The following is a 20,066-nucleotide window of genomic DNA, read 5'->3' on the forward strand; positions in this document are numbered from 1 at the left end:
GGCTTTGAGTGACACACCTGACCAGATGGACTTAACAGATATATTCAGAACATTTCATCCTAAAACAGCAGAATACACATTCTTTTTGAATGCACATGGAACATTCTCCAGAATAGATCATATATTGGGTCATAAATCAGGCCTCAACAAATAAAAACGATTGAGATTATGCTGTATAAATTTTCTAAACACAACACTATGAAACTACAAGAAAAAAATTGGAAAGACCATGAATACCTGGAAGTTAAAGAATATCTTACTAAAGAATGAGTGGATTAACCAGAAAATTAAAGAAGAAATAAAGAAATAGATGGAAGCAGATGAAAATGATAACACAACAGTTCAAAACTTTGGGATGCAGCAAAAGCAATACAGGCCTAAATCAAGAAGCATGAAAAGTCTCAAATATACAACCTAACCTTACACCTAAAGAAGCTTGAATAAAAACAGTAAATGAAGCCTAAAGCCAGCAGAAGAAGGGAAATAATAAATATTAGAGTACAAATAAAACACACTGAAACAAACAACCAAAACACAGAATAGTTCAATGGAACTAGGAGCTGATTCTTTGAAAGAATTAAAAAAAATTGATTAACCCCAACCAGACCTATCAAAAAGAAAAAAGAAAGGACCCAAATAAATAAAACCATGAGTGAAAGAGTAGAGATGACAACCGACATCATATAAATACAAAGGATTAAACGAGAATACTATGGAAAAGTATATGCAAAAAAAAAAAAAAGGAAAGAAACCTCTGAGCAATCTACAAAAAATGGACAAAATCCTAGAAAACACATAAACTACAAAAACTGAAACAGGAATAGAAAATTTGAATAGGTCCATAACCATCAAATAATTTGAATCAGTAATCAAAAAAAAAAATCTCCTAAGAAACTAAAGTCAAGGGCCAGATGGCCTCCCAGGGGAATTCCACCAAACATTTGAGGAAGAGTTAATCCCTATTATTCTCAAACTGTTTCAAAACTGAAATGGCAGGAAAACTTCAAAATTCTAAGAGGTCAGATTACCTTGATTCCAAAACCAGACAAAGACCCCAATAAAAAAGAGATATACAAGCCAATATCACTGATGAACATGGATGCAAAAATTCTCAGTAAGATATTACTACATTGAATCCAACAGTGCACTTAAAGAATTATTCATTATGAAAGTGAAATTTGTTGTTTTTCACTATTGTTTTTCTAGTATCTATTTAATTTTTACTCTAATCCTTATTATTTTCTACTCCTGCTTATTTTGAACATAGTTAATTTATCCTTTTCATGTGTCTTAGGGTGTAAGATTAGGTTGTTAATATGAGACCTTTCTTCTTTCTTAACGTAGGCATTTACAGCTCTAAATGAACCTCTCTGAACACTGTGTTAGCTGCATCCTTTAAGTTATGATATATTGTAATTTTTGTAATTCATCTCAAAGTATTGTATAGTTTCCCTTGTGATTTCTTGTCTTTTTTTATTAGTAATGAGTAGAATGTTGTTCAACTTCCAACTATCTATTAGTTTCCCAAATTTCTTTTTAGCATTAATTTTCAATTTAACTCTATTGAGATACAACACACTTTTCATTTTTACATTTATTGAGGCTTGTTTCATGGTTTAGTTTATGATCTATCCAGGATAATGTTCCATTTGCACTTGGGGAAATGTCTGTCCTGCTGTTGTCATGTGGAGTAATCAATAGATGTGTATTAAAACTAGTTAGGTTATTTTATTGCTCAATTCTCCTATAGCCTTGCTGGTCTTCTGCCTAGTTGTTTATCCATTATTCAAAATGGAGTATTGTGTCTCTTACTTGTTGAATTCACTGTTTCCTCCTGCAGTTATACCTGTCTTTGTTTTATGTATCTTGATGTTCTGTTGCTCACAGCATATATTTTTCATGATTATTATAACTTTCTAATGTTTTGACACTTTTATCATTATAAAATATTTTCTTTATTTCTAATAACATTTTTTGGCTCTCAAATCTATTTTGTCTCATATTAGTATAGCTCTCTCATTTCTGTTTGCAGAATACATCATTTTCCATCTTTTTTGCAACTTATTTTTTTATCTTTGAATATAAGTCATTGATAAAATATCTAAGGTGTCTCTTACCTAGACATTATATATTTGAATCCTTTTTTAAATTAATCTAATTTGGCAATATGTATCTTTTGTTTGGATTATTTAATATATGCACATTTACTCTAATTCCTGATATAGTTGAATTTATATCTACCATTTTACTTTTGTTTTCAATATGTCCAAATATTTTTCTTCTATTTCTCTCTCACTACTTTCTTTTTCATTAGGTGAGTATTTTCAAATTTAATATTTTGATTCATTTAATGAATTTCCACTATATTTTTGAGTCATTTTCTTAGTGGTTGTTTTAGGGTATGCCATATGCATCTTAAAATTCTTGGAATCTTTAGATTAATATGAATTTACTTTTAGTAAGATATAGAAATGTCACTGGTATTTAGCTCCATTCCATTTTACCCTTTTTGTGTTATTATTTGTATACAAGTTATATCTCTATATGTTAAAAACCTAATTATACATTGTGATAATTATTGGTTTTGAAGAAATTATGTCCATTATAAGTACCATTATGTACCAATAATCTTTGTTTTTTTTTTTTTTTGGTTTTTGAATTTAATTATATGTTTACTATCTTCAACCCAGAGAACTTTCAGCATTTCTTGTAGTATGAGTCTACTAACAATGAATTTTATCAGTTTTTGTTCTTTGGGGAAAATTTTTACTTTGTCTTTTTTTTTTTTCTTTTGAAAGATAGTCTTACTGGCTATAGGTTTCTTGGTTTACAATATTTTCTTTCAGTACTTTGAATATATCATCCCACTTCTGGTTAAGCCTCCATTTTTTTTTTCTGATGGGAAGCCATTAATATTATCTGGGTTCCCTTGTACATGATGATTTGTTTTTCTCTTCATATTTTCAATACTTTCTCTTATTTTTTATTTATTTATTTATTTATTTATTTTTTGCTTTTCCACTGTATTTCTAGATATGGATCTCTTTGCATTCTATGCATGATTCATTGAACTTTATGAATGTTTAATTCCTAAATGTTTATTTGTTTTGAGAGAGGAAGAGAGAGAGACAGCACATGAGTGGGGTAGAGGCAGAGAGAGAGAGGGAGACACAGAATCTGAAGCAGGCTCCAGGCTTTGAGCTGTTAGAACAGAGCCCAACGCAGGGCTTGAACTTGTGAACTGCAAGATCATGACCTGAACCAAAGTCGGAGGCTTAACCGACTGAGCCATCCAAACACCCCAGACTTTATGAATGTCTAGTGTAATGTTTTCTAAGCAAATATGGGAAGTTTCAAGGTATTATTTATTTACATATAGATATTTTTGCTCCATTCTTTCTCCTCTCTTTCTGATAACCTAAGTATGTTTATGTTGTGAAATGTGCCCCATATTTCTCTCTGATTCTGTCCATTTTTCTTTATTCTCTTTTCTCTCTTATTTAGGTAGGATAATGTCTATGAATCTGTCTTTAAATTTGTTGATTTTTTTTCTCATGTGGTTGTATTCTACTGTTGAGGCTTTCTAGTGAATTTTTCATTTTAGTTCTTGTAATTTTCAGCTCCATAATTTCCACTAGTTTAATTTGTTGTGATATCTGTCTCTTAATTGACATTCTCTATTTGATGAAACATTATCATCATACCTTCTTTTAATTGTTTAAGCATAGTTTCCTTTAAGTCTGAACATATTTAAATTGGCTACTATGAAGTTTTTGTCTGTTAATTTTGACATTTGACCACTCTCATGGGCCGTTTGTGTTGCCTCCTTTTTCACTTGCATGGGTCACAATTTCTTTTTTATTTGAATGTCTCATAATTTATTGAAAATTAGACAACTTAGAAAATATATTATAGCAACTATAAGTGTCAATTCCCCTTCACCCTTATCCAGAGATTATTGTTGTTTGTTTATCTAATGACCTTGATGGACAATTTTAGTGATGTGTATTTCCCTTAAAATGTGGAGGACATGAACATAATCACAATAGGATGCATAGAGTTTCTTAGTAGGACTCTCTGCCTTTTTCCCTGATATTCTCTGCTATGTAGTCTGTTTCATTAGGTATTACCCCCAGCATTTAGACTCCAGTAATCACCAGTTGTTTGCTTTATAGTTTTCAACAATGTCCCGGGGCTAACTTGTTCAATATTCTTTTTCAATTGAATTTGGACAAAGTTGTTCTTGATGCCAGTCTTTGAAGTTTGTTCTGACTCCACGAAGGCTCTTAACTTTCTTTCTCTTGTTATCTTTGGTAAACTTGGTGGCCTATATTTTATCTTGCTCTTAATTAGAATGAATTATTATTACTATTATTAAATTTTTATTTATTTATTTATTTTTGAGAGACAGAGCGAGACAGAGTGTGAGCAGCGAGGGGGCAGAGACAGAAGGAGATGCAGAATCTAAAGCAAGCTCCAGGCTCTGAGCTGTCTGCACAGAGTCCAATGTGGGGCTTGAACCCATGAGCTGTGAGATCATGACCTGAGCCAAAGTTGGATGCTCAACCAACTGAGCCAACCAGGCGCCCCTTATTACTATTATTTTTAAAGATAGTAAGACTGACTGTATTCAAGGGGACTAATACATTGGGGTGTCATAATAAAGGGGACAGATTGGGCTCGGTTCTGTGTACAACAAAGACAAGGAACAGAGTAGGGATCAATAGATAGAAAGTTACTAAGAGGAAATATTAGGTGTAAGGGGGATTTGGGCTGAACCAAATTCATAGAACTATTGCTGAAGGCAAATCAAGATAATAAGATATCAAGACTGGGGGATAGGTAATTTGATCAGATATCAAGGTTGGGGGATTTTCACAAAACTGACTCAGCAGCATTCTTGCTAAAACTATATTAAACTGGCCAAGGACAGAGCTCATGATCAGGGACTGGTCAGAAGGAGGACTCAGAAGCGATTGAATTGAGTTTGGTTGAAAGAAAAAAAATCGTTGTCTCCTCTCATTAAAGGAAAAAAGATACATTCTTTGTATTGACCAACATAAGTCCATTTCTTATTTGATGGAGGATATTTGCTGGATAGTGAAAGAAGTCAGGCATTTAATGAAGGAGACTTCTCTGGAAATAAAAGAAAAACAAAGATTAATAATTGGAAATCCAGTTCCTAAACCCAGAGGACAGCTAGTTGAGAATATATCTAGATGTTGGTCCTAAGCATGACAGTGATGGATTTTCTGGTTTGCAGATTTAATGTCTTTGGTAATGGCATTGGATATTCCAGTGAAATTACTGAATCACCCACACAGCAGCAGGAATGTCCACCTATAATCTGTTGTGGTAATTTTCTTAAATTTTATATCCAGTCATCCAGATTCAGCTTGCACAGCTTTGGGAGAAGAGCAGCAATTAGGTAGCTATTATTTTTTAGAACACACTTGGGCTTGAACTTCCCAATCTTCTGCTTCAAATAAAGTCAGTTCCATTGGGGAGAACTTTGGTGAGCTTTTTTCTTACAGACTGCTTCTCCACCTGGACAAAATATGTGAGCCACTATTTTGGGCACAAGGTAGAACAGGAGTGTCTGGTCTCAGCTTGCTTCTGTTAGCATAAAACTGCCCTGCAAGCAAACTAGGTTGAGGGTATTTAGGACCCAGTTCTCTCAGCCTGCTACAATTGACATAGAACTTCCATCCTATAGGTAAAGGCTGAGTAAAGAAGCTCCAAATATCTCAGCTGCAGTCATCAAGAACTTATTCTCTTCAATTAGGAAGTGCAGGGGATGAGAAATTCTGGCTTTATGCCCTTCCTAGAAAGTAATAGTAACACTTGGTTGGAAGTTCCGGGAGAAGGAATTCCTTCTTTACCACGAATAATGGAATTTACTTCAAGGTTAGGTGGGTAAAAAGGAGGGAGGGAGCAGGAATACTGTAAGTTACCTTTTCAGTTTATACACCAAATTAACAAAAAAACTAAAAACGTTAGAGTTGGGAGAATAGTCCTGACTCAAACGTCTTAAACTCTCACTATACTTACTATGTGTTAGTAGATTTTTGAATAAATATTTTCTCATTTGCTGTGCTGATCCCTTAACACAATTCCCAGAGACTTTAAATGGTTGGGGTTTCAAATATAGTTTTCAACAACTTTGCTTTGTTTTTTCCTGGAAGTGGGTCTGTGGCAATCTTTATGTTACCACCTCAGAAATAGTTGTCAATCTCGTACTAATTTTGAATTTGTCCTGATTTGTCAGTTGGTAATGGAACTAATATAATATATTCCCATAAGCTACCCAGTTACCTTAATATTTACTAAAATAGTCCTTATAGATTATATCAAATATTTTAATGCTCCTTTTCTGACTGTTACAGCAATTTTGTTCCATTAGAAGAGCAATGCCTACTATAACTGTCAGAAAAAGAAGCATTAAAATTACTTATAAATTCTGAGATCTACAAGTAGAAAATGAACCAGACAATAAATTTATTAGAATGACTAAAATTTATACATTTACTTTGGGATGAGTGGAATATTTATGAATTTAAGTCTTCTTTTATGAGACCATATATTTTCCTGTTTTTAAGTCCATTTGAGCATCTTTGAAGTATTCTATCTTTCTCATATAAGCTGTATATATTTCTGGTTAGGCTTATATTTTCCGTCTATATATTCTTATATATTACATCATAAAAATATGTAAATTATATATATTACATACTATACAATATAAGAAAGTATAAATATATATATATAATTTTATGTTAATATACAATTTATTTATTTTAGTGTAGTTTTAGATTTATTGAAATAAAACTTTTTGCATACCCAGATGCAGCTTCTCCTACTATTAATATCTTACATTACCACTATTATTTGTCACAATTAATGAATAAACACTGATCAGCTAAAGTGCATAGTTGATTCATATTTCATTGATTTTTACCTCACCTCATTTTCATGTTCCATAATTCCATCCCAGATACATCTTACATTTAATCATCGTAGTTCTTTAAACACCTCTTGGCTGTGACAGTTTTTTAGACTCTACTTATTTTTGATGACCTTAAAAGTTTTTAGAAGTACTTGTCAAATATATTGTAGAGTGTCCCTCAACTGGAATTCGCATGGTGTTTTTCTCATGAATAGATTAGGGTTTTGCACTTTTGGAGGGAAGACCACATAAATGAAGAGCCATTTTCATCACATTATATTAAAGGTACATATTGTCAACATAATTGACTTATCACTGATGATATTAACATTGATAATTTGGCTCAGGTAGTGTTTGTCAGGTTTTTTTTTTTTTTTTCTGTAAAGTTACTCTTTTTTCCCTATCAAAGATATACTGTCTGGAAGGAAGTTGACATGTGCATTCCATATTTAGGGAGCGGAGATTTATGGTCTACCTCCATGGAGTTAGAATTTCCATAAATTACTTGAAATACTTTCTCACTGAAGTTTGTATTTTCTTCCTCATTACCTTATCCAATAATTTATTTATATTAGTATAGACTGAAGTATATTTTTTATACTTTGGGTTATTTTATGTTTTCATTTATTATTCATTATTACTATAGTTTTAAAATTCTTATAGCTTTGGGCTTTGGAAGTGCTTTTTGTTGGCTTCCACATTCCTTTGATATATTAACATCATTTTAAGTATTTTTTTTTAAGCACTTGCTTTCTGGCACTAAAGGATGATCCAGGGACATTTTGTATATTTTTTTCCTACTTCTAAAATTAGCCGTTTATAGTCAATTTAAAATTTTATTTCATAAATGGGATATTCTTTTACTTTACATATTCAAATTAGTATTTCTTTTTATTCATGAGTATTTATTTTTATAAATTAGTTGCTTCACCTAATAATTTATTTAATTTTCCTATTTGTCATAGGAGTTTTTCCATGGATTCTTTTAGTTGTCCAGATATGTAGCCATATCATTTACAATTGGGTTAAATACAATTTTCCTTTCTGATTTGTATACTTTACTTGTTTCATTTTATTTAATTGCACTGACTAATAACTACAGTCTATAGACAGAGTTCAGAGATGTTGTGGGTTTGGTTGCAGAACACTGCAATAAATCAAATGATACAATAAATTTAGTCAAATATATATTTTTTTGGTTTCTCAGTGCATATAAATGTTATGTTTATAGGGTATCATCAGAATGGATAAAAAAAAAAAAGACCCATCTATATACTGCCTGCAAGAGACCCATTTTAAACCTAAAGACACCTGCAGATAGGAAGTAAGGGATAAAGAACCATCTGTCATGCGAATGGATGTTAAAAGAAAGCCAGAGTAGCCATACTTATGTCATAAAAACTACATTTTAAAACAAAAACTGTAACAAGAGATGAAGAAGGGCATTATATCATGATTAAGGGTCTATCCACTAAGATCTAATAATTGTAAATATTTGTGCCCCCAACCTGGTACACACAAATATATAAATCAACTCATCACAAACATTAAAAATAACTCACTGATAATAATATCATAAAAGTTGGTATTACAGCAATGAACAGATCATCTAAGCAGAAAATCAATAAGAATGACACACTGGACCAGATGGACTTAATGGATATATTCAGAATATTTCATCCTATAACAGGAGAATACACATTCATCTTGAGTGCACATGGAACATTCTCCAGAATAGATCACATACTGGTTCACAAATCATCCCTCAGCAAATACAAAAAGATCAAGATCATACCATGCATATTTCCAGGCTACAACACTATGAAATTCAAAATCAACCACAAGAAAAAAAAATTGGAAAGACCACAAATACTCAGAGTTTAAAGAACATCCTATTAAAGAATGAATGAGTTAACCAAGAAATTAGAGAGGAAATAAAAAAGGACATGGAAGCCAATGAAAATGAAAACATGACAGTTCACAACCTTTGGGATTCAGCACAGTGGTCATAAGTGGGAATGTATACCAGTTCAGATCTTCCTAAAGAAGGAAGAAATGTCTCAGGGGCGCTTGGGTGGCTCAGTTTAGTGTCCAACTCTTGATATTTGATCAAGTCATGATTTCATGGTGCATGAGTCCATACCCTGCATCAGGCTCTGCATGCAGCCGGTGTAGATATTGCTTGGGATCTCTCTCTCTGACACCCCTCCGCCCACTCACTCTCTCTCTAAAAATAAATAAATAAACGTAAAAAAAGAGAGAAGGAAGAAATGTCTCAAATACACAAACTAAACTTACACTGAAAAGAACAGCAAATAAAGCCCCAAATCAGCAGAGGAACCATAGAACAGATCAATGAAACCATGAGCTGGGTTTGAAAGGAATGACAAAATTGATATACCTATAAAAAAATTTATCAAACAAGAAAATGGAAAGGATCCAAATAAATAATATCATGAATGAAACAGGAAGGATCACAACCAAAACTGGAGAAATACAAACTATAATAAGAATATTATGAGTAATTAATGCCAAAGAATTGGGCTATATGTAAGAAATGGACCAATTCCTAGAAACATATAAACTTCCAAAACCAAAACAGGAAGAAATAGAAAACTTGAACAGACCAATAACCAGCAAAGAAATTGAATCAGTAATCAAAAATCACCCAACAAACAAGAGCCCTGGACCAGATGGCTTTCCAGGGGATTTCTACAAAACATTTAAAGAAGAACATTTATTCTTTTGAAGCTATTACAAAAAGTAGAAATAGAAGAAAAACTTCCAAACCCATTTTATGAGGCCAACATTTCGTTGATTCCAAAACCAGACAACGATCCCACTAAAAAGAAGAATTAGACAATTCCCTGATGAACATGGATGCAAAACTTTTAAACAAGATACTAACAAATCAAATCTAACATTATATTAAAAGAATCATTCACCACAATCAAGTGGGATTTATTCCTGGGCTGCAGGGCTGGTTCAATATCTGCAAATCAATCAATGTGATACATCACATTAATAAAAGGAAGGAAAAGAACCACATGCTCCTAAAAATAGATGCGGGGAAAGTATTTGACAAAATACAGCAAACTTTCTTGATAAAAACCCTCAAGAAAGTAGGGATAGAAGGAACATAATTCAAGATCATAAAGGCCATATATAAAAGACCCACAGCTAATATCATCTTCAATGGGGAGAAACAGAGATTCCCCCATAAGATCAGAAAAAGGACAAGGACATCCAGTCTCATCACTGTTGTTCAACGTAGTGTTGGAAGTCCTAGCCTTAGTAATCAAAAACAAAAAGAAATAAAAAGCATCCAAATCAGTAAGGAAGAATTCAAACTTTCAGTCTTCACAGATGACATGATACTCTTTGTGGAAATCTTGAAAGACTCCACCAAAAAACTGCTAGAACTGATATATGAATTCAGCAAAGATGCAGGATATAAATCAGTGTACAGTAATAAGTTGCATTTCTATACATCAATCATGAAGCAGTGAAAAGAGAAATCAAGGAATTAATCTGATTTACAATTTCATCAAAACCCATAAGATACCTAGGGATAACTTTAAGTAAAGAGGTAAAAGAACTTTTTGCTGAAAACTATAGAAAGTTTATGAAAGTAATTGAAAAAGACACAAAGAAATTTAAAAACAGTCCATGCTCATGGATTGGAAGGACAAATATTATTAAAATGCTTATACTACCCAAAGCAATTTACACATTCAATGCAATGCAATCCCTATTAAAATAACACCAGCAGGGTGCCTGGGTGGTTCAGTAGGTTGGGCATCCAACTTCAACTCAGGTCATGATATCTCAGTTTGTGAGCTCAAGACCCACGTCAGGCTCTGAGCTGACATCTTAGAGCCTGGAGCCTGCTTTGGATTCTGTGTGTGTGTGTCTCTCTGTTCCTCCCCCACTTGCACTCTGTCTCTCTCTGTCTCAAAAATAAAGATTTTAAAAAATTAAAAAAAATAACATCAGCATTCTTCACAGAGCTAGAACAAACAATCATAAAATTTGTATGGAACCAGAAAAGACCCAGGTAGCCAAAGTAATGTTGAAAAAGAAAAAGAAAGCTGGAAGCATAACAATTGCAGACTTCAAGCTGTATTACCAAGCTGTAGTCATCAAGATAGCATGGTACTGGCACAAAAACAGACACTCAGATCAATGGAACAGAATAGAGAACCCAGAAATGGACCCACAAATATATGGTCATCTAATCTTCGACAAAGCAGGAGAGAATATCCAAATGAAATAGTCTCTCAAGCAAATGGTGCTGGGAAAACTGGACAGAAACAGAAGAATGAACCTGAACCACTTTCTTACACCATACACAAAAATGATCTCAAAATGGATGAAAGACTTAAATGTAAGACAAGAAAACATCAAATTTCTAGGAAGAAAACACACAATAACCTCCTTGGCCTCTGCTGCAGCAAATGCTTATTAGACATGTCTCCAGAAGCAAGGGAAACAAAAGCAAACAGTAAGTATTGGGACCTCATCAAGATAAAAATTTTCTGCACAAAGGAACAGTCAAGAGAACTAAAAAGGCAATTGATGGAATTGGAGAAGATATTCCAAATTACATATTGGATAAAGGGTTAGTTTCCAAAATCTATAAACCAGTTATCAAACTCAACACACACACAAAAACAAATAATCCAGTGAAAAAATGGGCAAATGACATAAACAGACACTTGTTCAAAAAAAGATATCCTGATGGCTAAATGACACATGAAAATATGTTCAACATAATTTATCATGAGAGAAATAAAAATCAAAACCACAATGACATACCACCTCACACTTGTCAGAATGGCTAAAATTAACAACTTAGGAAACAATAGATATTGGTGGGGATGTGGAGAAAGGAGAACATTTTTGCACTGCTGGTGGGAATGCGAAGTGCTGTAGCTATTCTGGAAAACAGTATGGAGGTTCTTCAAAAAATTAAAAATAGAGCTACTCTATTACCCAGCAATTGTCCAATACCAAATATGCTTTGGTATTTATCCAAATGATACAACAATGTTGATTTTAAGTGTTACATTCACCCCAATGGTTATAGCAGCACTATCAACAATTGCCAAATTATGGAAAGAACCCAAATATCCATCAACTGACAAATGGATAAAAAAGGATGTGATATCTATATGTATCATCTATATCTATATCACCTATATCTATATATAATGGAATATTTCTTGGTGATCAAAAATAATAAAATCTTGTAATTTTCAATGATGTGGGTGGAACTAGAATGTATTATGCTAAGTAAAATAAGTTAGTCAGAGAAAGACAAATATCATATGATTTCACTCATATGTGAAATGTAAGAAATAGAACAGATGAACATAGGGGAAGGGAAGGAAAATAATATAAAAAGAGAGAGGGAGACAAACCATAAGAGACTCTTAAATACAGAGAACAAACTGAGGGTTGCTGGAGGGGTGTTGGGTGTGGGGATGGGCTAAATGATTGATGGGCTTAAGGAGAGCATTTGTTGGGATGAGCACTAGGTCTTATATGTATGAGATGAATCACTAAATTTGATTCCTGAAACCATTATTCCACTATATGATAACTAACTTGGATTTAAATAAAATTTTAATAAATTAAAATATGTTTACCTTATACTCTAGTTTTTTTTAAATGTGAAATATCATTAAGTAAAAAAAGAAACTGTACATACCTTAATTTAAAAATGATTTATGGGCCAACAATGCAGACCATTTTTGTGCTTTCAGTGATTCATAATCCTTTTTAATTAAAAATTGGTTGACCTACAATATTATACTAGTTTCAGATGTATTGATTTGACAGTTATATACATTACAAAATGTTCACCAAGATTAGTATCATTAGCACCTGTTACCATATAAAGTTATTCTAATATTATTGATCATATTCCTTATGCTGTACTTTTGATTTCCGTGACTTATTTATTTTATAACCAGAAGTTTGTACCTCTTAATCTCCTTTACTTATTTTGCCAATCCCTCCATTACTTCCCCCCTGGCAACTACCACTTTTGTCTATGTATTTAAGGGGCTGTGTGACTTTTTGTTCCTTCGTCTATTTGTTTTTGTTTTTGTTTTTGTTTTTTTACATTCCACATATAAGTGAAATCCTAAGGTATTTGTCTTTTTCTGTCTGATTTATTTCACTTAGCATAATACATTCTAGTGTGAATTGTAACCTTTTTTACTGGCGGAAGATTTTGCGGTTGCTGACTGATCAGGGTCTTGGTTGCTGAAGGTTGGCATAGCTATAGCAATTTCTTTTTTTTTTTTTTTGATGTTTATTTTTGATACAGAGACAGAACATGAAAGGGGAAGGGACAGAGAGAGAAAGAGACAGAGAATCCAAAGCAGGCTCCAGGCTCTGAGCTGTCAGCACAGAGCCCGACATGGGGCTTGAATTCACCAACCATGAGACCATGACATGAGCCGAAGTCAGATGCTTAACTGACTGAGCCACCTATTGCTTTTCCTGTTCAAGCCTCATAGCCTTTCTATCTTTTGAACATATTAAATTTGCTATACTCTTTGCCTAATATAATTATTTTTAAAGTTTTTTAATAGACTATTTTAGTGTAGTCAGCCAGAGAAAGACAAATATCATACGACTTCACTCATATGAGGACTTTAAGATACAAAACAGATGAACATAAGGGAAGGGAAACATAAATAATATAAAAACCGGGAGGGGGACAAACAGAAGAGACTCAAATATGGAGAAGAAACAGAGGGTTAATGGAGGCGTTGTGGAAGGGGGATGGGCTAAATGGGTATGGGCATTAAGGAATCTACTCCTGAAATCATTGTTGCACTAAATGCTAACTTTGATGTAAATTAAAAAAATAAACTAAATGTAATTTAAAAAGCAGACCATTTTAGTGTGATTTTCTTTTCACCGAAAAAATCATCAGAAAACACAGAGTGTTTTGGGGCACCTGGGTTGCTCAGTCAGTGAAGCATCCAACTCTTGATATCAACTCAGGTCATGATCTCACAATTCGTGGGTTCAAGCCCCACATTGGGCTCTGTGCTGACACTGCAGAGCCTGCTTGGGATTCTGTGTCTCTCCTTCCCTCTCTATGCCCCTCCCCTACTCACACTCCCCCTCTATCTCAAAAATAAATAAGTAAACATTAAAAAAATTAAAAAGAAAACACAGAGTGTTCTCATGTAGCCTATGCTCCTACACATGGACAGCATCTCCCACTTTCAACTTCATCACTAAAGTGATACATTGTTTACAATCTGTGATGGTCCATTGACACCTAATTATCACCAAAACCCCACACTAAGATTCACTCTTGATGTACATTCTATGGGTTTTGACAAAAGTGAAAGACATGTATCCACCATTACAATATCATACGGAACAATTTCACCGCCCTAAAAATCCTCTGTGCTCTTCCTATTTTTAGTGTCTCCATAGTTTTGTCTTTTCTAGAATGACATATAGTTGAAATGTGCAGAATATAACCTTTTAAGATTGGATTCCTTCACTAGTAATATGCATTAAGTTTCCTTCATGCCTTTTTGTACCTGATAGCTGATTTCTTTTTATTACCGAATAAATATTCCATTGGTGGGATGTATGAAAAATTCATTTATTCATTTAGTTAGTGAAGTACATTTAGTTGCCTCCAAGTTTTGGCATTTGTGAATAAAGCTGCAATAAACGTTCATGTACAAATGTTTTGGTAGATATGTTTTCAACCTAATTTGGATAAATACCAAAGAGCATGATTGTTTGATCATATGGTACAGTATGTTTAGTTTTGTAAGAAACTGCCAAACTGCCAAACTGTTTTCCAAAGTTGTACCATTTTACATTGACATCAGCAATGAATGAGTTCTTGTTTCTCCATATCCTCCTTAGTATTTAGTGTTATCAGTGTCTTAGATTTTTGTCATTCTAATATGTGTATAATGGTACCCAATTGTTTTAATTTTCATTTCTCTAATTACATGTAATGGTGAGCATTATTTCACATGCTTATTTGCCACCTATATATATATATATGTATATATATGTGTATACACACACACACACACACACACACACACACATATGGTGAGCTGTCATCATTTAGCTCATTTTTAAATCAGGTTGTTCATTTACTTATTGTTAAGTTTTAAGAGTTCTTCATATATTTTGGATAATACTACTTAATCAGATATGTCTTTTGAAATTTTTTACAATATTTCCAGTTTGTACTTCATATTCTATTTCTCTTTGCAGTGTCTTTCACCAAGGAAAGTGTTTAATTTTAATGAAGTACTGTTTATAAATTATTTATTTAATAGATTATGTCTTTGGTATTATATTTGAAAACTTATTGCCAAACCCAATCTCATCTAAATTTTTGCTTGTTATCTTCTAGATGTCTTACCCTTTTGCATTTTACAATTAGATATGATTATTTTGAGGTTGATTCTTGTGAAGTTGTATGGTCTGAGTCTAGATCTTTATTTTTCTTTTTCTTTTGCATGTGTATATTCAATTATTTCAGTATCATTTGTTGAACAGGCTACTTTTTGTCTATTTTTATTGCTTCTGTTCCTTTGTCAAAGATGAGGTGATTATATTTTTGTGGGTCTATTTCTGGGCTCTCCATCCTGTTCCATTGATCTATTTGTCTATTTGCCTACTCTTTCACTAATACCTTACTGCCTTGATTACTGTAGCTTTATACCAAGTCCTGATGGTGGGTAGTGTTAGTTCTCCAACTCTTTTACCTTTTTCAATATTTTATTGGCTCCTTTGGGTCTTTTGCCTTTCCATATAGATTTTATAATGAATTTATCAATAGACAAAAGTATGACTTGCTAATATTTTGATTAGGGTAGAACTGAATCTATAGATCAAATTGGAAATAACTGACATCTTAACAATATTCAGTCCTATCCATGAACGTGGACTATCTTTGTTTGGTTCTTTGATTTCATTCATCAGAGTTTTGGACTTCTCTTCATCTAGATGTTGTACATATTTTTGACATATTTATACCTAAATATTTAATTTTGGGGGTAGATAATGTAATTCACATGGTATTTTTTTATTTATATATGAAATTTATTGTCAAATTGGTTTCCATACAACACCCAGTGCTCATCCCAAAAGGTGCCCTCCTCAATACCCATCACCTACCCTCTCCTCCCTCCCACCCCCCATCAACCCTCAGTTTGCTCTCAGTTCTCAACAGTCTCTTATGCTTTGGCTCTCTCCCACTCTAACCTCTTTTTTTTTTTTTTCCTTCCCCTCCCCCATGGGTTCCTGTTAAGTTTCTCAGGATCCACATAAGAGTGAAACCATATGGTATCTGTCTTTCTCTGTATGGCTTATTTCACTTAGCATCACACTCTCCAGTTCCATCCACGTTGCTACAAAAGGCCATATTTCATTTTTTCTCATTCAAATGGTATTTTTTAAAATTTCAAATGCCACTCGTTCACTACTGGTATATAAAACATGAATTGACTTTTATAATATTAACCTTATTTTCCAAAACCTTGCCCTAATTGCTTTTTAGTTTCAGGAGTTTCTTGTTAACTCTTTCAGATTTTGGATTTTCTACATAAACAACCATATCACCAGTGAACAAAGTTTTATTTCTTCCTCCTAATCTGTATACCTTTTACTTACTTCTCTTGTTTTATTGAATTAATGAGGTCTTCCAATATGATACTGAAAAAGAGTAGTGAATGAAGGTATCTTTGTCTTGTTCCTGACCTTAGTGGGAAAACTTTTAGTTTCTCACTTTTAAGTATGATGTTAACTGTAAGGCTTTTGTAGATGTCTTTTGTCATGATGAGAAAGTTCCTCTTTATTCCTAGTTTACTGACAGCTTTTTTTAAATGAATAAGCATTGGATATTGTCAAATGATTATTCTACATATATTGATGAAATTATGTGCATATTCTTTTTTTCTATTTTTTTGTTTATTTATTTTTGAGAGAGACAGAGACACAGAGCAAAAGTGGGGGAGGGGTAGAGAGAGATGCAAATACAGAATACGAATCAGGCTTCAGGCTCTGAGCTGTCAGCACAGAGCCCAACACGGGGTTCAAGATCCTGAACTGCAAGGTCAGGACCTGAGCTGAAGTCGGATGCTTAACCCACTGAGCCACCCAGATATCCCTGTGCTTTTTTTCCTTTAGTCTATTGATGTGATGCTTTACATTAATTGAATTTTGAATATTGAAGCAACCTTACTTGCCTGGAATAAAGCCCTCTTGGTCATAATGTATAATTATTTTTATACATTGTTGAATTTGATTTGATATTTTGTTGAGGATTTTTACATCTATGTTCATCAGAGTTATTTTTCTTCAGTTTTATTTTCTTGTAGTGTTTTGTGTGGTGTTGCTATTAAGGTCATGCTGATCTCAAAAATTACTTATGAAGTAATCCCTCTTCCTCTATCATCTGAAAGAGATTGTAAAGAACTGAGAGAATTTCTACCTTGATTATTGGGTACAATTCAACAGAAATCATTTGGCCCTGGTACATTCTATTTTGAAAGGTTATCACTTATTGATTCGAGTTTTTAATAGACAGAGGTTTATTCTGATTGTATAGTTCCAGTGTAAGCTTTGACAGATTCTCTCTTTAAAGGAATTGGCCTATTTCATCTAAGTTATAAAACATGTGGCCATAGCATTGCTGACAGTAGTTATTGTCTTTTAAATGTTCATACAATTGTTCAGTTATCTCTCTTTTTCATTTATGAGATTAGTAATTTGACTATTCTATATTCTTTCTTAGTTACCTTGGCTAAAGTTTTATAAATTGTATTGATCTTTTAAGACAGTCAACCCTGGGTTTATTTGATTTTTCTCTAATGATTTCCTGTTTAAGATTTCACTCATCTGTTGAAATCTTTTCTTCTTCTTTATTTAAAATTAATTTGTTCTTGTTAGAGTTTCCAAAGGTAAGAAGTTAAATTAGTTATTTTAGCTGTTTCTTATTTTTGCAAAATATGCAATGAATTTTATAAACTTCCCTGAAAGCACTGCTTTCACTACATCCCACAGATATTGATAAGTTGTGTTTTCATTTTTATTAGGTTAAAATACTTTTAAATTTCTCTTGATATTTTTTTGACCCATGTGTTATTTAGAAGTGTGTTGTTTAATCTCCAAGTGTTTTGAGAATTTCCAGTTATCTTTCTGTTTTTCATTTCTGGTTTAATTCCATTTTTGTCTAAAAGCATACACTGTATAACTTTTATATCTTTAAATTTGGTATGGTGTTTTTTATGGCCCAGAATGTGGTCTATCATGATGAATGTTCCATGTGAGCTTAAGGATAATGCCCATCCTACTTTCATGTATGATTCTATATATGCCAATTATATCTACTTAATTGATAATGCTGTTCAGTTTAACTATGTACTTACTGATTTTCTGCCTAATGGATCTGGTTATTATTAACAAAGGGTGTTGAAGTTTCCAATTGTAATAGTGATTTAATCTATTTCTCCTTGCAACTCTGGCAGTTTTTCCCTCATGTATCTTTATGCTTTGCTGTCAGGTGCATACACATTATGTCTTCTTGTTGAATTGACCCCTTTATCATTATGTAATGACTTTATGTATTCCTTATAATTTTCTTGCTCTGAAGTCTGCTCTAAAATTAATATAGCTACTCTAGCTTTTATCTATCTTAACTTTATCTTAGTATATATTTATTCATCCTTTTGGTTTTAATATACATGTGTCTATATTTAAAGTGGATTTCTTTTTTTCTTTTTTAATTAAATTGTTTTAAATATTTTATTATTTTTGAGAGACATAGAAACAAAACAAGAGTGGGGGAAGGGCAGAGATAGAGGAAGACACAGAATCTGAAGCAGGCTGTCAGCACAGAGCCCTATGCATTGCTTGAACTCACGAGCAATGAGATCATGATCTGTTCCCAACAAACAGCGACTCAGGCGACCTTAAACTGGATTTCTTGTAAACAACATGTAATTAGCCTTGTTTTTAAATTTGTTTTTGTTTTTTTATGAGAGCAGAGAGACAGAGAGATAGAGAGAGAGAAAAGAGAGAGAGAGAGACAGAGAGAGACAGAGAGAGGATGAGTGGGGGAGGGAGCAGAGGGAGAGGGAATCTTTTTTTTAAGTTTATCTGTTTATTTTGAGGCAGAGAGAGGGAGAGAAAGAGTCCCAAGCAGGGTCCACACTGTCAGCACAGAGCCCCATATGGGGCTCGAACTCATAAACCATGAGATCATGAACTGAGCCTAAAACAAGAGCCGGATGCTTAACCAACTGAGTCACCCAGCATCCCAACAGAGAGAGATAATCTCAAGCAGGCTCCAGGTTCAGCATGGAGCCCAACATAGGGCTTATTTTCAGATCATGAGATCATGACCTGAACAGAAATCAAAAGTTAGACACTCAACTGAATGAGCCACCCAGGTGCCCCTGGGCCTTTGTTTTTTTATCTATTCTGAAAAATCTGTTGTTTTTTAACTTCTATATTTATACCACTGATACTTAAAGTAATTGTTGAATTCCAGATTTCAAATTATATTACAAAGCTGTAGTAATCAAACCAGTATGGTACTGGCACAAAAATAGACACATAGATCAATGGAGCAGAATAGAAAACCCAGAAATAAACCCACAATTATATGATTAATTACCTTCAACAAAGCAGGAAAGAATATCCAATGGGAAAAAGACAATATTTTGAACAAATGGTGTTGGGAAAACCCGTCAGCTACAAGCAAAAGAATGAAATTATACCACTTTCTTACACCATATACAAAAAAAAAAAATTAAAAAAAAAGATTAAAGGCTTAAATGGAGACCTGAAACCATAAAAATCTAGAAGAAAGCATGGGCAGGAATGTCTCTGACATTGCCATAGCAACACTTTACTAGATATGTCTCCTGAGGCAAGGAAAATAAAAGCAACAATAAACTATTGTGATTCTATCAAAATAAAAAGCTTCTGCACAGTGAAAGAAACAACCAACAAGACTAAAAGACAACACATTGAATGATAGAAGATAATTGCAAATGACATCTCTGATAAAAGGTTAGTATCCAATATTTATAAAGTACTCAGACAA

The 20,066-nt window shown here is 33.2% G+C and overlaps 1 long non-coding RNA gene across 1 annotated transcript; it reads left to right on the forward strand.

Moving 5' to 3' along the window:
* The first annotated feature begins 11,279 nt into the window (after window positions 1-11,279).
* On the forward strand, window positions 11,280-20,066 carry LOC121025544 (uncharacterized). Its single transcript, XR_005788098.1, has 3 exons — window positions 11,280-11,333; window positions 15,556-15,560; window positions 19,801-20,066. It is a non-coding gene; the product is annotated as an uncharacterized LOC121025544 (long non-coding RNA).

This window comes from Herpailurus yagouaroundi, unplaced genomic scaffold (genome assembly GCF_014898765.1).
Source record: "Herpailurus yagouaroundi ecotype Mexico unplaced genomic scaffold, PumYag 67681, whole genome shotgun sequence".
NCBI classification, from domain to species: domain Eukaryota; kingdom Metazoa; phylum Chordata; class Mammalia; order Carnivora; family Felidae; genus Herpailurus; species Herpailurus yagouaroundi.